Below are 23,068 nucleotides of genomic sequence, written 5' to 3'. Positions count from 1 at the left end.
CCAACACCCACGGGAAGCTGTAAGCATAGAGGACATGCCTGCACCCCATTGGACTTACGCTGTGTGGGTTAAATCCGGGTTATTTGACAACCTATGGCGGTGATGGTTCTGCTCAGGCAGAGCAGTGGCTGATGCTCCTCATAAGCTGTCGCTGCTGTGAAGGTTCTAGGTGACATCACAAATCCCTATGGTTACATACACAACAAAGCTGGGTTGTTGTTGTTTACACTCTGCAAGGCCTGTGGAAGTGAGTGACATCATAGCACTGTAGTTCTGAGGGTTCAAGATGGAGCAACAATCTCCCTGTTGCTTCTATGAAGGCCGTAATAGACGACATCACCAAACAGCTCCATAGTCCACATACACAGCAAAGGAGAGATGTTGTTTACAACCTAGTGATGTCAGTGGTATTGAGTGACATCACAGCACAGTGCTAAGGCTCCTGGGCCTGGACACAGCAGCGGCTGCAATATCTCAACGGAGAATACGTTTATATATATGCTGTGTGTGTGCGCGTATATATATATATATATATATATATATAGTATATTACTATATATATAGTATATCTTCTCGCCGAAATCACTTTAAACCCATTTCCACCTTTTTTTTCCCTTCTCTTCCTCTTACTTTTTTTTCACGTTTTCTTACGGTTTTTCTCCTTTTCGCCTCTTTTCTGGGCGTATTATTCTTCTTTCTTCTTTTTTTTCGTCTAATGCATACCCCATCAGTGCAAGCAATGCTTATTCAATATCCGCCAGCAGATGGAGACACTGGGGGATAATTTTTCTAAGGATTCTATACTGATTTTTGCCTGTCTGAATTTGTCGCACAGAAAGTTGCAGGCCAAATATGTGTGACATTTCTGCGACTTTAGCTTCTACAGCAATTTTTACAACATTATACATAGGTGCTTCGAATACATAAAAAGCGACTGTTCAGCGACAGACAAGTCGCAGTCGGCTGAAAGTAGGCCAGAATGTCAGTCCATGTTGGGAGCAGGTTTAGATACAGTCTAAAGCATCAGATCTCAAAGTTCTGTGCACAGAATTAGCAAGGGCCTCGCACCTTCTGATGCACTCAGGTAGGTGCACAATAGCATAGCCTAACCCCTCTGTACTTTGGTCTATATTGATGCGGGACATAGACAGCCAGCTGATGACCAATCCATTAGTGCAATGGATGGCTGGAAGCATTTGTCTTTGCCTTTGCAATACCACAGAAGCAATGCATGGTCAATGTACAGCAATGACACACCTGTGTGAACAGCCAGGAGACCCCCCCCCCCCCCCCATGTTATGTTACATAGTTACATAGTTACGTACGGTCGAAAAAAGACATAACCTGTATCCATGCACGTTCAACCAGGGAATTAAGGGGTAGGGGTGTCGGCGCGATATTGGGGAAGGGATGAGATTTTATATTTCTTCATAAGCATTAATCTTATTTTGTCAATTAGGAACATTCAGCACCCACCCGCTATCAAGGCAGCTGCCTATCATGTCATGCCATACCTGCACAGGTGTGCTGGCTACTCAAATGATCCAATTAAGGAGGCCATTTAGTCAGCAGCAGCAGAAGTCCTGTGCCTGACGCTCCAACAGGGGCCAGACACAAGCAGAAGCAGAAGGCAGCAGCAGCAGCAGCAGCACCAACCTTTTGTGTTTTTGGCTGCAGCAGCAGCCAAGGCCCACAGGCTGGCTAGCCTGGCTAGCCAGCAAGCAGGTAGCAATGAAAGTAGGGAATCTTTCTTTTTAACCCTGTAAGGGGTGGTGCACTGTACCCGAAGATACTGCCGATATCGGGTCAATGCATAGGGCGACGAAGCAAGGCTTCGAAATCGGCCCCGTTCTCAAAAATCCATTTAATATATGGTCCCCAGATAGGGGGACGTATCAGATATTAAACTGATAAGAACAGATACTACACTTGATCTTAGCCAAAAGGCTCGAGAAGCGATAACCGTGAAAGGGGCGGGCCCAACAAGGTCCCCCTTCATGGGCACTATCACTGCTTGCTGTCAGGGAGGCTGCCAGACAATTTTCCATGCACACTCTGGGCTGGGGGGGCAGTCAACCACCAGTACACACAGCAGAACCTAAACCCATACCATTAATTGCTAAGCAGCAAGACAGGGGCCCATTGCACTCCCACGGGGCCTTTTTAAATGCAATCCAATAACCCGGATTTTGCCAGGAACCCTTCTTACTCCTCCTACTTGCATGTGACACTGGGCTTACGGATCTGCATAGGAAACACACACACACAAGCACACACCTACCTTTGTTGCCTGCAGATGCCTCCTTGGCTGTCCCCAAACGGTATCAAACCAACACCCACGGGAAGCTGTAAGCATAGAGGACATGCCTGCACCCCATTGGACTTACCTGTGTGGGTTAAATCCGGGTTATTTGACACCCTATGGCGGTGATGGTTCTGCTCAGGCAGAGCAGTGCTGATGCTCCCTCATAAAAGCTGTCGCTGCTGTGAAGGTTCTAGGTGACATCACAAATCCCTATGGTTACATACACAACAAAGCTGGGGTTGTTGTTGTTTACACTCTGCAAGGCCTGTGGAAGTGAGTGACATCATAGCACTGTAGTTCTGAGGGTTCAATGAGGGTTCAAGATGGATGCAACAATCTCCTGTTGCTTCTATGAAGGCCGTAATAGACGACATCACCAAACAGCTCCATAGTCACATACACAGCAAAGGAGAGATGTTGTTTACACCTAGTGATGTCAGTGGTATTGAGTGACATCACAGCACAGTGCTAAGGCTCCTGGGCCTGGACACAGCAGCGGCTGCAATATCTCAACGGAGAATACGTTTATATCTATGTGTGTGTGTGCGCATATATATATATATATATATATATATATATATATATATTTCTCCGCCGAAATCACTTTTAAACCCATTTCCACCTTTTTTTCCCTTCTCTTCCTCTTACTTTTTTTTCACGTTTTTTTACGTTTTTCTCCTTTTCGCCTCTTTTCTGGGCGTATTATTCTTCTTTTTCTTCTTTTTTTTCGTCTAATGCATACCCCATCAGTGCAGCAATGCTTATTCAATACCGCCAGCAGATGGAGACACTGGGGGATAATTTTCTAAGGATTTATACTGATTTTTCCTGTCTGAATTTGTCGCACAGAAAGTTGCAGGCCAAATATGTGTGACATTTCTGCGACTTTAGCTTCTACAGCATTTTTACAACATTATACATAGGTGCTGAATACATAAAAAGCGACTGTTCAGCGACAGACAAGTCGCATCGGCTGAAAGTAGGCCAGAATGTCAGTCCATGTTGGAGCAGGTTTAGATACAGTCTAAAGCATAGATCTCAAAGTCTGTGCACAGAATTTAGCAAGGGCCTCGCACCTTCTGATGCATCAGGTAGGTGCACAATAGCATAGCCTAACCCTCTGTACTTTGGTCTATATTGATGCGGGACATAGACAGCCAGCTGATGACCAATCCATTAGTGCAATGGATGGCTGGAAGCATTTGTCTTTGCCTTTGCAATACCACAGAAGCAATGCATGGTCAATGTACAGCAATGACCACACCTGTGTGAACAGCCAGGAGACCCCCCCCCCCCCCCCCATGTTATGTTACATAGTTACATAGTTAGTACGGTCGAAAAGACATATGTCCATCACGTTCAACCAGGGAATTAAGGGGTAGGGGTGTGGCGCGATATTGGGGAAGGGATGAGATTTTATATTTCTTCATAAGCATTAATCTTATTTTGTCAATTAGGAACATTCAGCACCCACCCGCTATCAAGGCAGCTGCCTATCATGTCATGCCCTACCTGCACAGGTGTGCTGGCTACTCAAATGATCCAATTAAGGAGGCCATTTAGTCAGCAGCAGCAGAAGTCCTGTGCCTGGACGCTCCAACAGGGGCCAGACACAAGCAGAAGCAGAAGCAGCAGAAGCAGCAGCAGCACCACCTTTTGTTTTTTGGCTGCAGCAGCAGCAAGGCCCACAGGGCTGGCTAGCTGGCTAGCCAGCAAGCAGGTAGCAATGAAAGTAGGAATCTTTCTTTTTAACCCTGTAAGGGGGTGGTGCACTGTACCCGAAAAAGATACTGCCATATCGGGTCAATGCATAGGGCGACGGAAGCAAGCTTCGAAATCGGCCCCCGTTCTCAAAAATCCATTTAATATATGGTCCCCAGATAGGGGACGTATCAGATATTAAACTGATAAGAACAGATACTACACTTGATCTTAGCCAAAAGGCCGAGAAGCGATAACCGTGAAAGGGGCGGGCCCAACAAGGTCCCCTTCATGGGCACTATCACTGCTTGCTGTCAGGGAGGCTGCCAGACAATTTTCCATGCACACTCTGGGCTGGGGGGCAGTCAACCACCAGTACACACAGCAGAACCTAAACCCATACCATTATTGCTAAGCAGCAAGACAGGGGCCCATTGCACTCCCACGGGGCCTTTTTAAATGCAATCCATAACCCGGATTTGCCAGGAACCCTTCTTACTCCTCCTACTTGCATGTGACACTGGCTTAGGATCTGCATAGGAAACACACACACAAGCACACACCTACCTTTGTTGCCTGCAGATGCCTCCTTGGCTGTCCCCAAACGGTATCAAACCAACACCCACGGGAAGCTGTAAGCATAGAGGACATGCCTGCACCCCATTGGACTTACCTGTGTGGGTTAAATCCGGGTTATTTGACAACCTATGGCGGTGATGGTTCTGCTCAGGCAGAGCAGTGCTGATGCTCCTCATAAAGCTGTCGCTGCTGTGAAGGTTCTAGGTGACATCACAAATCCCTTTGGTTACATACACAACAAAGCTGGGTTGTTGTTGTTTACACTCTGCAAGGCCTGTGGAAGTGAGTGACATCATAGCACTGTAGTTCTGAGGGTTCAAGATGGATGCAACAATCTCCTGTTGCTTCTATGAAGGCCGTAATAGACGACATCACCAAACAGCTCCATAGTCACATACACAGCAAAGGAGAGATGTTGTTTACACCTAGTGATGTCAGTGGTATTGAGTGACATCACAGCACAGTGCTAAGGCTCCTGGGCCTGGACACAGCAGCGGCTGCAATATCTCAACGGAGAATACGTTTATATCTATGTGTGTGTGTGCGCATATATATATATATATATATATATATATATATATATATATATATATTTCTCCGCCGAAATCACTTTTAAACCCATTTCCACCTTTTTTTCCCTTCTCTTCCTCTTACTTTTTTTTCACGTTTTTTTACGTTTTTCTCCTTTTCGCCTCTTTTCTGGGCGTATTATTCTTCTTTTTCTTCTTTTTTTTCATCTAATGCATACCCCATCAGTGCAGCAATGCTTATTCAATACCGCCAGCAGATGGAGACACTGGGGGATAATTTTCTAAGGATTTATACTGATTTTTCCTGTCTGAATTTGTCGCACAGAAAGTTGCAGGCCAAATATGTGTGACATTTCTGCGACTTTAGCTTCTAGAGCATTTTTACAACATTATACATAGGTGCTGAATACATAAAAAGCGACTGTTCAGCGACAGACAAGTCGCATCGGCTGAAAGTAGGCCAGAATGTCAGTCCATGTTGGAGCAGGTTTAGATACAGTCTAAAGCATAGATCTCAAAGTCTGTGCACAGAATTTAGCAAGGGCCTCGCACCTTCTGATGCATCAGGTAGGTGCACAATAGCATAGCCTAACCCTCTGTACTTTGGTCTATATTGATGCGGGACATAGACAGCCAGCTGATGACCAATCCATTAGTGCAATGGATGGCTGGAAGCATTTGTATTTGCCTTTGCAATACCACAGAAGCAATGCATGGTCAATGTACAGCAATGACACACCTGTGTGAACAGCCAGGAGACCCCCCCCATGTTATGTTACATAGTTACATAGTTAGTACGGTCGAAAAAAGACATATGTCCATCACGTTCAACCAGGGAATTAAGGGGTAGGGGTGTGGCGCGATATTGGGGAAGGGATGAGATTTTATATTTCTTCATAAGCATTAATCTTATTTTGTCAATTAGGAACATTCAGCACCCACCCGCTATCAAGGCAGCTGCCTATCATGTCATGCCCTACCTGCACAGGTGTGCTGGCTACTCAAATGATCCAATTAAGGAGGCCATTTAGTCAGCAGCAGCAGAAGTCCTGTGCCTGGACGCTCCAACAGGGGCCAGACACAAGCAGAAGCAGAAGCAGCAGAAGCAGCAGCAGCACCACCTTTTGTTTTTTGGCTGCAGCAGCAGCAAGGCCCACAGGGCTGGCTAGCTGGCTAGCCAGCAAGCAGGTAGCAATGAAAGTAGGAATCTTTCTTTTTAACCCTGTAAGGGGGTGGTGCACTGTACCCGAAGATACTGCCATATCGGGTCAATGCATAGGGCGACGGAAGCAAGCTTCGAAATCGGCCCCCGTTCTCAAAATTCCATTTAATATATGGTCCCCAGATAGGGGACGTATCAGATATTAAACTGATAAGAACAGATACTACACTTGATCTTAGCCAAAAGGCCGAGAAGCGATAACCGTGAAAGGGGCGGGCCCAACAAGGTCCCCTTCATGGGCACTATCACTGCTTGCTGTCAGGGAGGCTGCCAGACAATTTTCCATGCACACTCTGGGCTGGGGGGCAGTCAACCACCAGTACACACAGCAGAACCTAAACCCATACCATTATTGCTAAGCAGCAAGACAGGGGCCCATTGCACTCCCACGGGGCCTTTTTAAATGCAATCCATAACCCGGATTTGCCAGGAACCCTTCTTACTCCTCCTACTTGCATGTGACACTGGGCTTAGGATCTGCATAGGAAACACACACACAAGCACACACCTACCTTTGTTGCCTGCAGATGCCTCCTTGGCTGTCCCCAAACGGTATCAAACCAACACCCACGGGAAGCTGTAAGCATAGAGGACATGCCTGCACCCCATTGGACTTACCTGTGTGGGTTAAATCCGGGTTATTTGACAACCTATGGCGGTGATGGTTCTGCTCAGGCAGAGCAGTGCTGATGCTCCTCATAAAGCTGTCGCTGCTGTGAAGGTTCTAGGTGACATCACAAATCCCTTTGGTTACATACACAACAAAGCTGGGTTGTTGTTGTTTACACTCTGCAAGGCCTGTGGAAGTGAGTGACATCATAGCACTGCAGTTCTGAGGGTTCAAGATGGATGCAACAATCTCCTGTTGCTTCTATGAAGGCCGTAATAGACGACATCACCAAACAGCTCCATAGTCACATACACAGCAAAGGAGAGATGTTGTTTACACCTAGTGATGTCAGTGGTATTGAGTGACATCACAGCACAGTGCTAAGGCTCCTGGGCCTGGACACAGCAGCGGCTGCAATATCTCAACGGAGAATACGTTTATATCTATGTGTGTGTGTGCGCATATATATATATATATATATATATATATATATATATATATATATTTCTCCGCCGAAATCACTTTTAAACCCATTTCCACCTTTTTTTCCCTTCTCTTCCTCTTACTTTTTTTTCAAGTTTTTTTACGTTTTTCTCCTTTTCGCCTCTTTTCTGGGCGTATTATTCTTCTTTTTCTTCTTTTTTTTCGTCTAATGCATACCCCATCAGTGCAGCAATGCTTATTCAATACCGCCAGCAGATGGAGACACTGGGGGATAATTTTCTAAGGATTTATACTGATTTTTCCTGTCTGAATTTGTCGCACAGAAAGTTGCAGGCCAAATATGTGTGACATTTCTGCGACTTTAGCTTCTAGAGCATTTTTACAACATTATACATAGGTGCTGAATACATAAAAAGCGACTGTTCAGCGACAGACAAGTCGCATCGGCTGAAAGTAGGCCAGAATGTCAGTCCATGTTGGAGCAGGTTTAGATACAGTCTAAAGCATAGATCTCAAAGTCTGTGCACAGAATTTAGCAAGGGCCTCGCACCTTCTGATGCATCAGGTAGGTGCACAATAGCATAGCCTAACCCTCTGTACTTTGGTCTATATTGATGCGGGACATAGACAGCCAGCTGATGACCAATCCATTAGTGCAATGGATGGCTGGAAGCATTTGTCTTTGCCTTTGCAATACCACAGAAGCAATGCATGGTCAATGTACAGCAATGACACACCTGTGTGAACAGCCAGGAGACCCCCCCCCCCCCCCCCCATGTTATGTTACATAGTTACATAGTTAGTACGGTCGAAAAAAGACATATGTCCATCACGTTCAACCAGGGAATTAAGGGGTAGGGGTGTGGCGCGATATTGGGGAAGGGATGAGATTTTATATTTCTTCATAAGCATTAATCTTATTTTGTCAATTAGGAACATTCAGCACCCACCCGCTATCAAGGCAGCTGCCTATCATGTCATGCCCTACCTGCACAGGTGTGCTGGCTACTCAAATGATCCAATTAAGGAGGCCATTTAGTCAGCAGCAGCAGAAGTCCTGTGCCTGGACGCTCCAACAGGGGCCAGACACAAGCAGAAGCAGAAGCAGCAGAAGCAGCAGCAGCACCACCTTTTGTTTTTTGGCTGCAGCAGCAGCAAGGCCCACAGGGCTGGCTAGCTGGCTAGCCAGCAAGCAGGTAGCAATGAAAGTAGGAATCTTTCTTTTTAACCCTGTAAGGGGGTGGTGCACTGTACCCGAAGATACTGCCATATCGGGTCAATGCATAGGGCGACGGAAGCAAGCTTCGAAATCGGCCCCCGTTCTCAAAAATCCATTTAATATATGGTCCCCAGATAGGGGACGTATCAGATATTAAACTGATAAGAACAGATACTACACTTGATCTTAGCCAAAAGGCCGAGAAGCGATAACCGTGAAAGGGGCGGGCCCAACAAGGTCCCCTTCATGGGCACTATCACTGCTTGCTGTCAGGGAGGCTGCCAGACAATTTTCCATGCACACTCTGGGCTGGGGGGCAGTCAACCACCAGTACACACAGCAGAACCTAAACCCATACCATTATTGCTAAGCAGCAAGACAGGGGCCCATTGCACTCCCACGGGGCCTTTTTAAATGCAATCCATAACCCGGATTTGCCAGGAACCCTTCTTACTCCTCCTACTTGCATGTGACACTGGGCTTAGGATCTGCATAGGAAACACACACACAAGCACACACCTACCTTTGTTGCCTGCAGATGCCTCCTTGGCTGTCCCCAAACGGTATCAAACCAACACCCACGGGAAGCTGTAAGCATAGAGGACATGCCTGCACCCCATTGGACTTACCTGTGTGGGTTAAATCCGGGTTATTTGACAACCTATGGCGGTGATGGTTCTGCTCAGGCAGAGCAGTGCTGATGCTCCTCATAAAGCTGTCGCTGCTGTGAAGGTTCTAGGTGACATCACAAATCCCTTTGGTTACATACACAACAAAGCTGGGTTGTTGTTGTTTACACTCTGCAAGGCCTGTGGAAGTGAGTGACATCATAGCACTGTAGTTCTGAGGGTTCAAGATGGATGCAACAATCTCCTGTTGCTTCTATGAAGGCCGTAATAGACGACATCACCAAACAGCTCCATAGTCACATACACAGCAAAGGAGAGATGTTGTTTACACCTAGTGATGTCAGTGGTATTGAGTGACATCACAGCACAGTGCTAAGGCTCCTGGGCCTGGACACAGCAGCGGCTGCAATATCTCAACGGAGAATACGTTTATATCTATGTGTGTGTGTGCGCATATATATATATATATATATATATATATATATATATATATATATATATATTTCTCCGCCGAAATCACTTTTAAACCCATTTCCACCTTTTTTTCCCTTCTCTTCCTCTTACTTTTTTTTCACGTTTTTTTACGTTTTTCTCCTTTTCGCCTCTTTTCTGGGCGTATTATTCTTCTTTTTCTTCTTTTTTTTCATCTAATGCATACCCCATCAGTGCAGCAATGCTTATTCAATACCGCCAGCAGATGGAGACACTGGGGGATAATTTTCTAAGGATTTATACTGATTTTTCCTGTCTGAATTTGTCGCACAGAAAGTTGCAGGCCAAATATGTGTGACATTTCTGCGACTTTAGCTTCTAGAGCATTTTTACAACATTATACATAGGTGCTGAATACATAAAAAGCGACTGTTCAGCGACAGACAAGTCGCATCGGCTGAAAGTAGGCCAGAATGTCAGTCCATGTTGGAGCAGGTTTAGATACAGTCTAAAGCATAGATCTCAAAGTCTGTGCACAGAATTTAGCAAGGGCCTCGCACCTTCTGATGCATCAGGTAGGTGCACAATAGCATAGCCTAACCCTCTGTACTTTGGTCTATATTGATGCGGGACATAGACAGCCAGCTGATGACCAATCCATTAGTGCAATGGATGGCTGGAAGCATTTGTCTTTGCCTTTGCAATACCACAGAAGCAATGCATGGTCAATGTACAGCAATGACACACCTGTGTGAACAGCCAGGAGACCCCCCCCCCCCCCCCCATGTTATGTTACATAGTTACATAGTTAGTACGGTCGAAAAAAGACATATGTCCATCACGTTCAACCAGGGAATTAAGGGGTAGGGGTGTGGCGCGATATTGGGGAAGGGATGAGATTTTATATTTCTTCATAAGCATTAATCTTATTTTGTCAATTAGGAACATTCAGCACCCACCCGCTATCAAGGCAGCTGCCTATCATGTCATGCCCTACCTGCACAGGTGTGCTGGCTACTCAAATGATCCAATTAAGGAGGCCATTTAGTCAGCAGCAGCAGAAGTCCTGTGCCTGGACGCTCCAACAGGGGCCAGACACAAGCAGAAGCAGCAGCAGCACCACCTTTTGTTTTTTGGCTGCAGCAGCAGCAAGGCCCACAGGGCTGGCTAGCTGGCTAGCCAGCAAGCAGGTAGCAATGAAAGTAGGAATCTTTCTTTTTAACCCTGTAAGGGGGTGGTGCACTGTACCCGAAGATACTGCCATATCGGGTCAATGCATAGGGCGACGGAAGCAAGCTTCGAAATCGGCCCCCGTTCTCAAAAATCCATTTAATATATGGTCCCCAGATAGGGGACGTATCAGATATTAAACTGATAAGAACAGATACTACACTTGATCTTAGCCAAAAGGCCGAGAAGCGATAACCGTGAAAGGGGCGGGCCCAACAAGGTCCCCTTCATGGGCACTATCACTGCTTGCTGTCAGGGAGGCTGCCAGACAATTTTCCATGCACACTCTGGGCTGGGGGGCAGTCAACCACCAGTACACACAGCAGAACCTAAACCCATACCATTATTGCTAAGCAGCAAGACAGGGGCCCATTGCACTCCCACGGGGCCTTTTTAAATGCAATCCATAACCCGGATTTGCCAGGAACCCTTCTTACTCCTCCTACTTGCATGTGACACTGGGCTTAGGATCTGCATAGGAAACACACACACAAGCACACACCTACCTTTGTTGCCTGCAGATGCCTCCTTGGCTGTCCCCAAACGGTATCAAACCAACACCCACGGGAAGCTGTAAGCATAGAGGACATGCCTGCACCCCATTGGACTTACCTGTGTGGGTTAAATCCGGGTTATTTGACAACCTATGGCGGTGATGGTTCTGCTCAGGCAGAGCAGTGCTGATGCTCCTCATAAAGCTGTCGCTGCTGTGAAGGTTCTAGGTGACATCACAAATCCCTATGGTTACATACACAACAAAGCTGGGTTGTTGTTGTTTACACTCTGCAAGGCCTGTGGAAGTGAGTGACATCATAGCACTGTAGTTCTGAGGGTTCAAGATGGATGCAACAATCTCCTGTTGCTTCTATGAAGGCCGTAATAGACGACATCACCAAACAGCTCCATAGTCACATACACAGCAAAGGAGAGATGTTGTTTACACCTAGTGATGTCAGTGGTATTGAGTGACATCACAGCACAGTGCTAAGGCTCCTGGGCCTGGACACAGCAGCGGCTGCAATATCTCAACGGAGAATACGTTTATATCTATGTGTGTGTGTGCGCATATATATATATATATATATATATATATATATATATATATTTCTCCGCCGAAATCACTTTTAAACCCATTTCCACCTTTTTTTCCCTTCTCTTCCTCTTACTTTTTTTTCACGTTTTTTTACGTTTTTCTCCTTTTCGCCTCTTTTCTGGGCGTATTATTCTTCTTTTTCTTCTTTTTTTTCGTCTAATGCATACCCCATCAGTGCAGCAATGCTTATTCAATACCGCCAGCAGATGGAGACACTGGGGGATAATTTTCTAAGGATTTATACTGATTTTTCCTGTCTGAATTTGTCGCACAGAAAGTTGCAGGCCAAATATGTGTGACATTTCTGCGACTTTAGCTTCTACAGCATTTTTACAACATTATACATAGGTGCTGAATACATAAAAAGCGACTGTTCAGCGACAGACAAGTCGCATCGGCTGAAAGTAGGCCAGAATGTCAGTCCATGTTGGAGCAGGTTTAGATACAGTCTAAAGCATAGATCTCAAAGTCTGTGCACAGAATTTAGCAAGGGCCTCGCACCTTCTGATGCATCAGGTAGGTGCACAATAGCATAGCCTAACCCTCTGTACTTTGGTCTATATTGATGCGGGACATAGACAGCCAGCTGATGACCAATCCATTAGTGCAATGGATGGCTGGAAGCATTTGTCTTTGCCTTTGCAATACCACAGAAGCAATGCATGGTCAATGTACAGCAATGACACACCTGTGTGAACAGCCAGGAGACCCCCCCCCCCCCCCCCATGTTATGTTACATAGTTACATAGTTAGTACGGTCGAAAAAAGACATATGTCCATCACGTTCAACCAGGGAATTAAGGGGTAGGGGTGTGGCGCGATATTGGGGAAGGGATGAGATTTTATATTTCTTCATAAGCATTAATCTTATTTTGTCAATTAGGAACATTCAGCACCCACCCGCTATCAAGGCAGCTGCCTATCATGTCATGCCCTACCTGCACAGGTGTGCTGGCTACTCAAATGATCCAATTAAGGAGGCCATTTAGTCAGCAGCAGCAGAAGTCCTGTGCCTGGACGCTCCAACAGGGGCCAGACACAAGCAGAAGCAGAAGCAGCAGAAGCAGCAGCAGCACCACCTTTTGTTTTTTGGCTGCAGCAGCAGCAAGGCCCACAGGGCTGGCTAGCTGGCTAGCCAGCAAGCAGGTAGCAATGAAAGTAGGAATCTTTCTTTTTAACCCTGTAAGGGGGTGGTGCACTGTACCCGAAGATACTGCCATATCGGGTCAATGCATAGGGCGACGGAAGCAAGCTTCGAAATCGGCCCCCGTTCTCAAAAATCCATTTAATATATGGTCCCCAGATAGGGGACGTATCAGATATTAAACTGATAAGAACAGATACTACACTTGATCTTAGCCAAAAGGCCGAGAAGCGATAACCGTGAAAGGGGCGGGCCCAACAAGGTCCCCTTCATGGGCACTATCACTGCTTGCTGTCAGGGAGGCTGCCAGACAATTTTCCATGCACACTCTGGGCTGGGGGGCAGTCAACCACCAGTACACACAGCAGAACCTAAACCCATACCATTATTGCTAAGCAGCAAGACAGGGGCCCATTGCACTCCCACGGGGCCTTTTTAAATGCAATCCATAACCCGGATTTGCCAGGAACCCTTCTTACTCCTCCTACTTGCATGTGACACTGGGCTTAGGATCTGCATAGGAAACACACACACAAGCACACACCTACCTTTGTTGCCTGCAGATGCCTCCTTGGCTGTCCCCAAACGGTATCAAACCAACACCCACGGGAAGCTGTAAGCATAGAGGACATGCCTGCACCCCATTGGACTTACCTGTGTGGGTTAAATCCGGGTTATTTGACAACCTATGGCGGTGATGGTTCTGCTCAGGCAGAGCAGTGCTGATGCTCCTCATAAAGCTGTCGCTGCTGTGAAGGTTCTAGGTGACATCACAAATCCCTTTGGTTACATACACAACAAAGCTGGGTTGTTGTTGTTTACACTCTGCAAGGCCTGTGGAAGTGAGTGACATCATAGCACTGTAGTTCTGAGGGTTCAAGATGGATGCAACAATCTCCTGTTGCTTCTATGAAGGCCGTAATAGACGACATCACCAAACAGCTCCATAGTCACATACACAGCAAAGGAGAGATGTTGTTTACACCTAGTGATGTCAGTGGTATTGAGTGACATCACAGCACAGTGCTAAGGCTCCTGGGCCTGGACACAGCAGCGGCTGCAATATCTCAACGGAGAATACGTTTATATCTATGTGTGTGTGTGCGCATATATATATATATATATATATATATATATATATATATATATATATTTCTCCGCCGAAATCACTTTTAAACCCATTTCCACCTTTTTTTCCCTTCTCTTCCTCTTACTTTTTTTTCACGTTTTTTTACGTTTTTCTCCTTTTCGCCTCTTTTCTGGGCGTATTATTCTTCTTTTTCTTCTTTTTTTTCATCTAATGCATACCCCATCAGTGCAGCAATGCTTATTCAATACCGCCAGCAGATGGAGACACTGGGGGATAATTTTCTAAGGATTTATACTGATTTTTCCTGTCTGAATTTGTCGCACAGAAAGTTGCAGGCCAAATATGTGTGACATTTCTGCGACTTTAGCTTCTAGAGCATTTTTACAACATTATACATAGGTGCTGAATACATAAAAAGCGACTGTTCAGCGACAGACAAGTCGCATCGGCTGAAAGTAGGCCAGAATGTCAGTCCATGTTGGAGCAGGTTTAGATACAGTCTAAAGCATAGATCTCAAAGTCTGTGCACAGAATTTAGCAAGGGCCTCGCACCTTCTGATGCATCAGGTAGGTGCACAATAGCATAGCCTAACCCTCTGTACTTTGGTCTATATTGATGCGGGACATAGACAGCCAGCTGATGACCAATCCATTAGTGCAATGGATGGCTGGAAGCATTTGTATTTGCCTTTGCAATACCACAGAAGCAATGCATGGTCAATGTACAGCAATGACACACCTGTGTGAACAGCCAGGAGACCCCCCCCATGTTATGTTACATAGTTACATAGTTAGTACGGTCGAAAAAAGACATATGTCCATCACGTTCAACCAGGGAATTAAGGGGTAGGGGTGTGGCGCGATATTGGGGAAGGGATGAGATTTTATATTTCTTCATAAGCATTAATCTTATTTTGTCAATTAGGAACATTCAGCACCCACCCGCTATCAAGGCAGCTGCCTATCATGTCATGCCCTACCTGCACAGGTGTGCTGGCTACTCAAATGATCCAATTAAGGAGGCCATTTAGTCAGCAGCAGCAGAAGTCCTGTGCCTGGACGCTCCAACAGGGGCCAGACACAAGCAGAAGCAGAAGCAGCAGAAGCAGCAGCAGCACCACCTTTTGTTTTTTGGCTGCAGCAGCAGCAAGGCCCACAGGGCTGGCTAGCTGGCTAGCCAGCAAGCAGGTAGCAATGAAAGTAGGAATCTTTCTTTTTAACCCTGTAAGGGGGTGGTGCACTGTACCCGAAGATACTGCCATATCGGGTCAATGCATAGGGCGACGGAAGCAAGCTTCGAAATCGGCCCCCGTTCTCAAAATTCCATTTAATATATGGTCCCCAGATAGGGGACGTATCAGATATTAAACTGATAAGAACAGATACTACACTTGATCTTAGCCAAAAGGCCGAGAAGCGATAACCGTGAAAGGGGCGGGCCCAACAAGGTCCCCTTCATGGGCACTATCACTGCTTGCTGTCAGGGAGGCTGCCAGACAATTTTCCATGCACACTCTGGGCTGGGGGGCAGTCAACCACCAGTACACACAGCAGAACCTAAACCCATACCATTATTGCTAAGCAGCAAGACAGGGGCCCATTGCACTCCCACGGGGCCTTTTTAAATGCAATCCATAACCCGGATTTGCCAGGAACCCTTCTTACTCCTCCTACTTGCATGTGACACTGGGCTTAGGATCTGCATAGGAAACACACACACAAGCACACACCTACCTTTGTTGCCTGCAGATGCCTCCTTGGCTGTCCCCAAACGGTATCAAACCAACACCCACGGGAAGCTGTAAGCATAGAGGACATGCCTGCACCCCATTGGACTTACCTGTGTGGGTTAAATCCGGGTTATTTGACAACCTATGGCGGTGATGGTTCTGCTCAGGCAGAGCAGTGCTGATGCTCCTCATAAAGCTGTCGCTGCTGTGAAGGTTCTAGGTGACATCACAAATCCCTTTGGTTACATACACAACAAAGCTGGGTTGTTGTTGTTTACACTCTGCAAGGCCTGTGGAAGTGAGTGACATCATAGCACTGCAGTTCTGAGGGTTCAAGATGGATGCAACAATCTCCTGTTGCTTCTATGAAGGCCGTAATAGACGACATCACCAAACAGCTCCATAGTCACATACACAGCAAAGGAGAGATGTTGTTTACACCTAGTGATGTCAGTGGTATTGAGTGACATCACAGCACAGTGCTAAGGCTCCTGGGCCTGGACACAGCAGCGGCTGCAATATCTCAACGGAGAATACGTTTATATCTATGTGTGTGTGTGCGCATATATATATATATATATATATATATATATATATATATATATATTTCTCCGCCGAAATCACTTTTAAACCCATTTCCACCTTTTTTTCCCTTCTCTTCCTCTTACTTTTTTTTCACGTTTTTTTACGTTTTTCTCCTTTTCGCCTCTTTTCTGGGCGTATTATTCTTCTTTTTCTTCTTTTTTTTCGTCTAATGCATACCCCATCAGTGCAGCAATGCTTATTCAATACCGCCAGCAGATGGAGACACTGGGGGATAATTTTCTAAGGATTTATACTGATTTTTCCTGTCTGAATTTGTCGCACAGAAAGTTGCAGGCCAAATATGTGTGACATTTCTGCGACTTTAGCTTCTAGAGCATTTTTACAACATTATACATAGGTGCTGAATACATAAAAAGCGACTGTTCAGCGACAGACAAGTCGCATCGGCTGAAAGTAGGCCAGAATGTCAGTCCATGTTGGAGCAGGTTTAGATACAGTCTAAAGCATAGATCTCAAAGTCTGTGCACAGAATTTAGCAAGGGCCTCGCACCTTCTGATGCATCAGGTAGGTGCACAATAGCATAGCCTAACCCTCTGTACTTTGGTCTATATTGATGCGGGACATAGACAGCCAGCTGATGACCAATCCATTAGTGCAATGGATGGCTGGAAGCATTTGTCTTTGCCTTTGCAATACCACAGAAGCAATGCATGGTCAATGTACAGCAATGACACACCTGTGTGAACAGCCAGGAGACCCCCCCCCCCCCCCCCATGTTATGTTACATAGTTACATAGTTAGTACGGTCGAAAAAAGACATATGTCCATCACGTTCAACCAGGGAATTAAGGGGTAGGGGTGTGGCGCGATATTGGGGAAGGGATGAGATTTTATATTTCTTCATAAGCATTAATCTTATTTTGTCAATTAGGAACATTCAGCACCCACCCGCTATCAAGGCAGCTGCCTATCATGTCATGCCCTACCTGCACAGGTGTGCTGGCTACTCAAATGATCCAATTAAGGAGGCCATTTAGTCAGCAGCAGCAGAAGTCCTGTGCCTGGACGCTCCAACAGGGGCCAGACACAAGCAGAAGCAGAAGCAGCAGAAGCAGCAGCAGCACCACCTTTTGTTTTTTGGCTGCAGCAGCAGCAAGGCCCACAGGGCTGGCTAGCTGGCTAGCCAGCAAGCAGGTAGCAATGAAAGTAGGAATCTTTCTTTTTAACCCTGTAAGGGGGTGGTGCACTGTACCCGAAGATACTGCCATATCGGGTCAATGCATAGGGCGACGGAAGCAAGCTTCGAAATCGGCCCCCGTTCTCAAAAATCCATTTAATATATGGTCCCCAGATAGGGGACGTATCAGATATTAAACTGATAAGAACAGATACTACACTTGATCTTAGCCAAAAGGCCGAGAAGCGATAACCGTGAAAGGGGCGGGCCCAACAAGGTCCCCTTCATGGGCACTATCACTGCTTGCTGTCAGGGAGGCTGCCAGACAATTTTCCATGCACACTCTGGGCTGGGGGGCAGTCAACCACCAGTACACACAGCAGAACCTAAACCCATACCATTATTGCTAAGCAGCAAGACAGGGGCCCATTGCACTCCCACGGGGCCTTTTTAAATGCAATCCATAACCCGGATTTGCCAGGAACCCTTCTTACTCCTCCTACTTGCATGTGACACTGGGCTTAGGATCTGCATAGGAAACACACACACAAGCACACACCTACCTTTGTTGCCTGCAGATGCCTCCTTGGCTGTCCCCAAACGGTATCAAACCAACACCCACGGGAAGCTGTAAGCATAGAGGACATGCCTGCACCCCATTGGACTTACCTGTGTGGGTTAAATCCGGGTTATTTGACAACCTATGGCGGTGATGGTTCTGCTCAGGCAGAGCAGTGCTGATGCTCCTCATAAAGCTGTCGCTGCTGTGAAGGTTCTAGGTGACATCACAAATCCCTTTGGTTACATACACAACAAAGCTGGGTTGTTGTTGTTTACACTCTGCAAGGCCTGTGGAAGTGAGTGACATCATAGCACTGTAGTTCTGAGGGTTCAAGATGGATGCAACAATCTCCTGTTGCTTCTATGAAGGCCGTAATAGACGACATCACCAAACAGCTCCATAGTCACATACACAGCAAAGGAGAGATGTTGTTTACACCTAGTGATGTCAGTGGTATTGAGTGACATCACAGCACAGTGCTAAGGCTCCTGGGCCTGGACACAGCAGCGGCTGCAATATCTCAACGGAGAATACGTTTATATCTATGTGTGTGTGTGCGCATATATATATATATATATATATATATATATATATATATATATATATTTCTCCGCCGAAATCACTTTTAAACCCATTTCCACCTTTTTTTCCCTTCTCTTCCTCTTACTTTTTTTTCACGTTTTTTTACGTTTTTCTCCTTTTCGCCTCTTTTCTGGGCGTATTATTCTTCTTTTTCTTCTTTTTTTTCATCTAATGCATACCCCATCAGTGCAGCAATGCTTATTCAATACCGCCAGCAGATGGAGACACTGGGGGATAATTTTCTAAGGATTTATACTGATTTTTCCTGTCTGAATTTGTCGCACAGAAAGTTGCAGGCCAAATATGTGTGACATTTCTGCGACTTTAGCTTCTAGAGCATTTTTACAACATTATACATAGGTGCTGAATACATAAAAAGCGACTGTTCAGCGACAGACAAGTCGCATCGGCTGAAAGTAGGCCAGAATGTCAGTCCATGTTGGAGCAGGTTTAGATACAGTCTAAAGCATAGATCTCAAAGTCTGTGCACAGAATTTAGCAAGGGCCTCGCACCTTCTGATGCATCAGGTAGGTGCACAATAGCATAGCCTAACCCTCTGTACTTTGGTCTATATTGATGCGGGACATAGACAGCCAGCTGATGACCAATCCATTAGTGCAATGGATGGCTGGAAGCATTTGTATTTGCCTTTGCAATACCACAGAAGCAATGCATGGTCAATGTACAGCAATGACACACCTGTGTGAACAGCCAGGAGACCCCCCCCATGTTATGTTACATAGTTACATAGTTAGTACGGTCGAAAAAAGACATATGTCCATCACGTTCAACCAGGGAATTAAGGGGTAGGGGTGTGGCGCGATATTGGGGAAGGGATGAGATTTTATATTTCTTCATAAGCATTAATCTTATTTTGTCAATTAGGAACATTCAGCACCCACCCGCTATCAAGGCAGCTGCCTATCATGTCATGCCCTACCTGCACAGGTGTGCTGGCTACTCAAATGATCCAATTAAGGAGGCCATTTAGTCAGCAGCAGCAGAAGTCCTGTGCCTGGACGCTCCAACAGGGGCCAGACACAAGCAGAAGCAGAAGCAGCAGAAGCAGCAGCAGCACCACCTTTTGTTTTTTGGCTGCAGCAGCAGCAAGGCCCACAGGGCTGGCTAGCTGGCTAGCCAGCAAGCAGGTAGCAATGAAAGTAGGAATCTTTCTTTTTAACCCTGTAAGGGGGTGGTGCACTGTACCCGAAGATACTGCCATATCGGGTCAATGCATAGGGCGACGGAAGCAAGCTTCGAAATCGGCCCCCGTTCTCAAAATTCCATTTAATATATGGTCCCCAGATAGGGGACGTATCAGATATTAAACTGATAAGAACAGATACTACACTTGATCTTAGCCAAAAGGCCGAGAAGCGATAACCGTGAAAGGGGCGGGCCCAACAAGGTCCCCTTCATGGGCACTATCACTGCTTGCTGTCAGGGAGGCTGCCAGACAATTTTCCATGCACACTCTGGGCTGGGGGGCAGTCAACCACCAGTACACACAGCAGAACCTAAACCCATACCATTATTGCTAAGCAGCAAGACAGGGGCCCATTGCACTCCCACGGGGCCTTTTTAAATGCAATCCATAACCCGGATTTGCCAGGAACCCTTCTTACTCCTCCTACTTGCATGTGACACTGGGCTTAGGATCTGCATAGGAAACACACACACAAGCACACACCTACCTTTGTTGCCTGCAGATGCCTCCTTGGCTGTCCCCAAACGGTATCAAACCAACACCCACGGGAAGCTGTAAGCATAGAGGACATGCCTGCACCCCATTGGACTTACCTGTGTGGGTTAAATCCGGGTTATTTGACAACCTATGGCGGTGATGGTTCTGCTCAGGCAGAGCAGTGCTGATGCTCCTCATAAAGCTGTCGCTGCTGTGAAGGTTCTAGGTGACATCACAAATCCCTTTGGTTACATACACAACAAAGCTGGGTTGTTGTTGTTTACACTCTGCAAGGCCTGTGGAAGTGAGTGACATCATAGCACTGCAGTTCTGAGGGTTCAAGATGGATGCAACAATCTCCTGTTGCTTCTATGAAGGCCGTAATAGACGACATCACCAAACAGCTCCATAGTCACATACACAGCAAAGGAGAGATGTTGTTTACACCTAGTGATGTCAGTGGTATTGAGTGACATCACAGCACAGTGCTAAGGCTCCTGGGCCTGGACACAGCAGCGGCTGCAATATCTCAACGGAGAATACGTTTATATCTATGTGTGTGTGTGCGCATATATATATATATATATATATATATATATATATATATATATATATTTCTCCGCCGAAATCACTTTTAAACCCATTTCCACCTTTTTTTCCCTTCTCTTCCTCTTACTTTTTTTTCACGTTTTTTTACGTTTTTCTCCTTTTCGCCTCTTTTCTGGGCGTATTATTCTTCTTTTTCTTCTTTTTTTTCGTCTAATGCATACCCCATCAGTGCAGCAATGCTTATTCAATACCGCCAGCAGATGGAGACACTGGGGGATAATTTTCTAAGGATTTATACTGATTTTTCCTGTCTGAATTTGTCGCACAGAAAGTTGCAGGCCAAATATGTGTGACATTTCTGCGACTTTAGCTTCTAGAGCATTTTTACAACATTATACATAGGTGCTGAATACATAAAAAGCGACTGTTCAGCGACAGACAAGTCGCATCGGCTGAAAGTAGGCCAGAATGTCAGTCCATGTTGGAGCAGGTTTAGATACAGTCTAAAGCATAGATCTCAAAGTCTGTGCACAGAATTTAGCAAGGGCCTCGCACCTTCTGATGCATCAGGTAGGTGCACAATAGCATAGCCTAACCCTCTGTACTTTGGTCTATATTGATGCGGGACATAGACAGCCAGCTGATGACCAATCCATTAGTGCAATGGATGGCTGGAAGCATTTGTCTTTGCCTTTGCAATACCACAGAAGCAATGCATGGTCAATGTACAGCAATGACACACCTGTGTGAACAGCCAGGAGACCCCCCCCCCCCCCCATGTTATGTTACATAGTTACATAGTTAGTACGGTCGAAAAAAGACATATGTCCATCACGTTCAACCAGGGAATTAAGGGGTAGGGGTGTGGCGCGATATTGGGGAAGGGATGAGATTTTATATTTCTTCATAAGCATTAATCTTATTTTGTCAATTAGGAACATTCAGCACCCACCCGCTATCAAGGCAGCTGCCTATCATGTCATGCCCTACCTGCACAGGTGTGCTGGCTACTCAAATGATCCAATTAAGGAGGCCATTTAGTCAGCAGCAGCAGAAGTCCTGTGCCTGGACGCTCCAACAGGGGCCAGACACAAGCAGAAGCAGAAGCAGCAGAAGCAGCAGCAGCACCACCTTTTGTTTTTTGGCTGCAGCAGCAGCAAGGCCCACAGGGCTGGCTAGCTGGCTAGCCAGCAAGCAGGTAGCAATGAAAGTAGGAATCTTTCTTTTTAACCCTGTAAGGGGGTGGTGCACTGTACCCGAAGATACTGCCATATCGGGTCAATGCATAGGGCGACGGAAGCAAGCTTCGAAATCGGCCCCCGTTCTCAAAAATCCATTTAATATATGGTCCCCAGATAGGGGACGTATCAGATATTAAACTGATAAGAACAGATACTACACTTGATCTTAGCCAAAAGGCCGAGAAGCGATAACCGTGAAAGGGGCGGGCCCAACAAGGTCCCCTTCATGGGCACTATCACTGCTTGCTGTCAGGGAGGCTGCCAGACAATTTTCCATGCACACTCTGGGCTGGGGGGCAGTCAACCACCAGTACACACAGCAGAACCTAAACCCATACCATTATTGCTAAGCAGCAAGACAGGGGCCCATTGCACTCCCACGGGGCCTTTTTAAATGCAATCCATAACCCGGATTTGCCAGGAACCCTTCTTACTCCTCCTACTTGCATGTGACACTGGGCTTAGGATCTGCATAGGAAACACACACACAAGCACACACCTACCTTTGTTGCCTGCAGATGCCTCCTTGGCTGTCCCCAAACGGTATCAAACCAACACCCACGGGAAGCTGTAAGCATAGAGGACATGCCTGCACCCCATTGGACTTACCTGTGTGGGTTAAATCCGGGTTATTTGACAACCTATGGCGGTGATGGTTCTGCTCAGGCAGAGCAGTGCTGATGCTCCTCATAAAGCTGTCGCTGCTGTGAAGGTTCTAGGTGACATCACAAATCCCTTTGGTTACATACACAACAAAGCTGGGTTGT

General features: G+C 46.2%; 10 non-coding genes across 10 annotated transcripts; all 10 read right to left on the bottom strand.

Annotated features, from left to right (window-relative positions):
* Positions 1-1,767: 1,767 nt before the first annotated feature.
* Positions 1,768-1,960, bottom strand: LOC130298810 (U2 spliceosomal RNA). Its single transcript, XR_008850103.1, has one exon. It is a non-coding gene; the product is annotated as a U2 spliceosomal RNA (small nuclear RNA).
* Positions 1,961-4,067: 2,107 nt separating this feature from the next.
* LOC130298809 (U2 spliceosomal RNA) lies at positions 4,068-4,261 on the bottom strand. The gene has a single exon (XR_008850102.1). It is a non-coding gene; the product is annotated as a U2 spliceosomal RNA (small nuclear RNA).
* Positions 4,262-6,345: 2,084 nt separating this feature from the next.
* LOC130298867 (U2 spliceosomal RNA) lies at positions 6,346-6,536 on the bottom strand. Its single transcript, XR_008850155.1, has one exon. It is a non-coding gene; the product is annotated as a U2 spliceosomal RNA (small nuclear RNA).
* Positions 6,537-8,629: 2,093 nt separating this feature from the next.
* On the bottom strand, positions 8,630-8,820 carry LOC130298863 (U2 spliceosomal RNA). Its single transcript, XR_008850151.1, has one exon. It is a non-coding gene; the product is annotated as a U2 spliceosomal RNA (small nuclear RNA).
* Positions 8,821-10,903: 2,083 nt separating this feature from the next.
* LOC130298862 (U2 spliceosomal RNA) lies at positions 10,904-11,094 on the bottom strand. Its single transcript, XR_008850150.1, has one exon. It is a non-coding gene; the product is annotated as a U2 spliceosomal RNA (small nuclear RNA).
* A 2,088-nt stretch (positions 11,095-13,182) lies between these two features.
* Positions 13,183-13,373, bottom strand: LOC130298861 (U2 spliceosomal RNA). Its single transcript, XR_008850148.1, has one exon. It is a non-coding gene; the product is annotated as a U2 spliceosomal RNA (small nuclear RNA).
* Positions 13,374-15,458: 2,085 nt separating this feature from the next.
* LOC130298865 (U2 spliceosomal RNA) lies at positions 15,459-15,649 on the bottom strand. The gene has a single exon (XR_008850153.1). It is a non-coding gene; the product is annotated as a U2 spliceosomal RNA (small nuclear RNA).
* Positions 15,650-17,741: 2,092 nt separating this feature from the next.
* LOC130298860 (U2 spliceosomal RNA) lies at positions 17,742-17,932 on the bottom strand. Its single transcript, XR_008850147.1, has one exon. It is a non-coding gene; the product is annotated as a U2 spliceosomal RNA (small nuclear RNA).
* Positions 17,933-20,017: 2,085 nt separating this feature from the next.
* Positions 20,018-20,208, bottom strand: LOC130298864 (U2 spliceosomal RNA). Its single transcript, XR_008850152.1, has one exon. It is a non-coding gene; the product is annotated as a U2 spliceosomal RNA (small nuclear RNA).
* A 2,092-nt stretch (positions 20,209-22,300) lies between these two features.
* Positions 22,301-22,491, bottom strand: LOC130298859 (U2 spliceosomal RNA). Its single transcript, XR_008850146.1, has one exon. It is a non-coding gene; the product is annotated as a U2 spliceosomal RNA (small nuclear RNA).
* Between the last annotated feature and the right edge of the window lie 577 nt (positions 22,492-23,068).

This window comes from Hyla sarda, unplaced genomic scaffold (genome assembly GCF_029499605.1).
Source record: "Hyla sarda isolate aHylSar1 unplaced genomic scaffold, aHylSar1.hap1 scaffold_1025, whole genome shotgun sequence".
Classification (NCBI taxonomy): Eukaryota; Metazoa; Chordata; class Amphibia; order Anura; family Hylidae; genus Hyla; species Hyla sarda.
The sequence above is the reverse complement of the archived record's forward strand: the minus strand, read 5'-3'. Positions and strand labels throughout refer to the sequence as shown.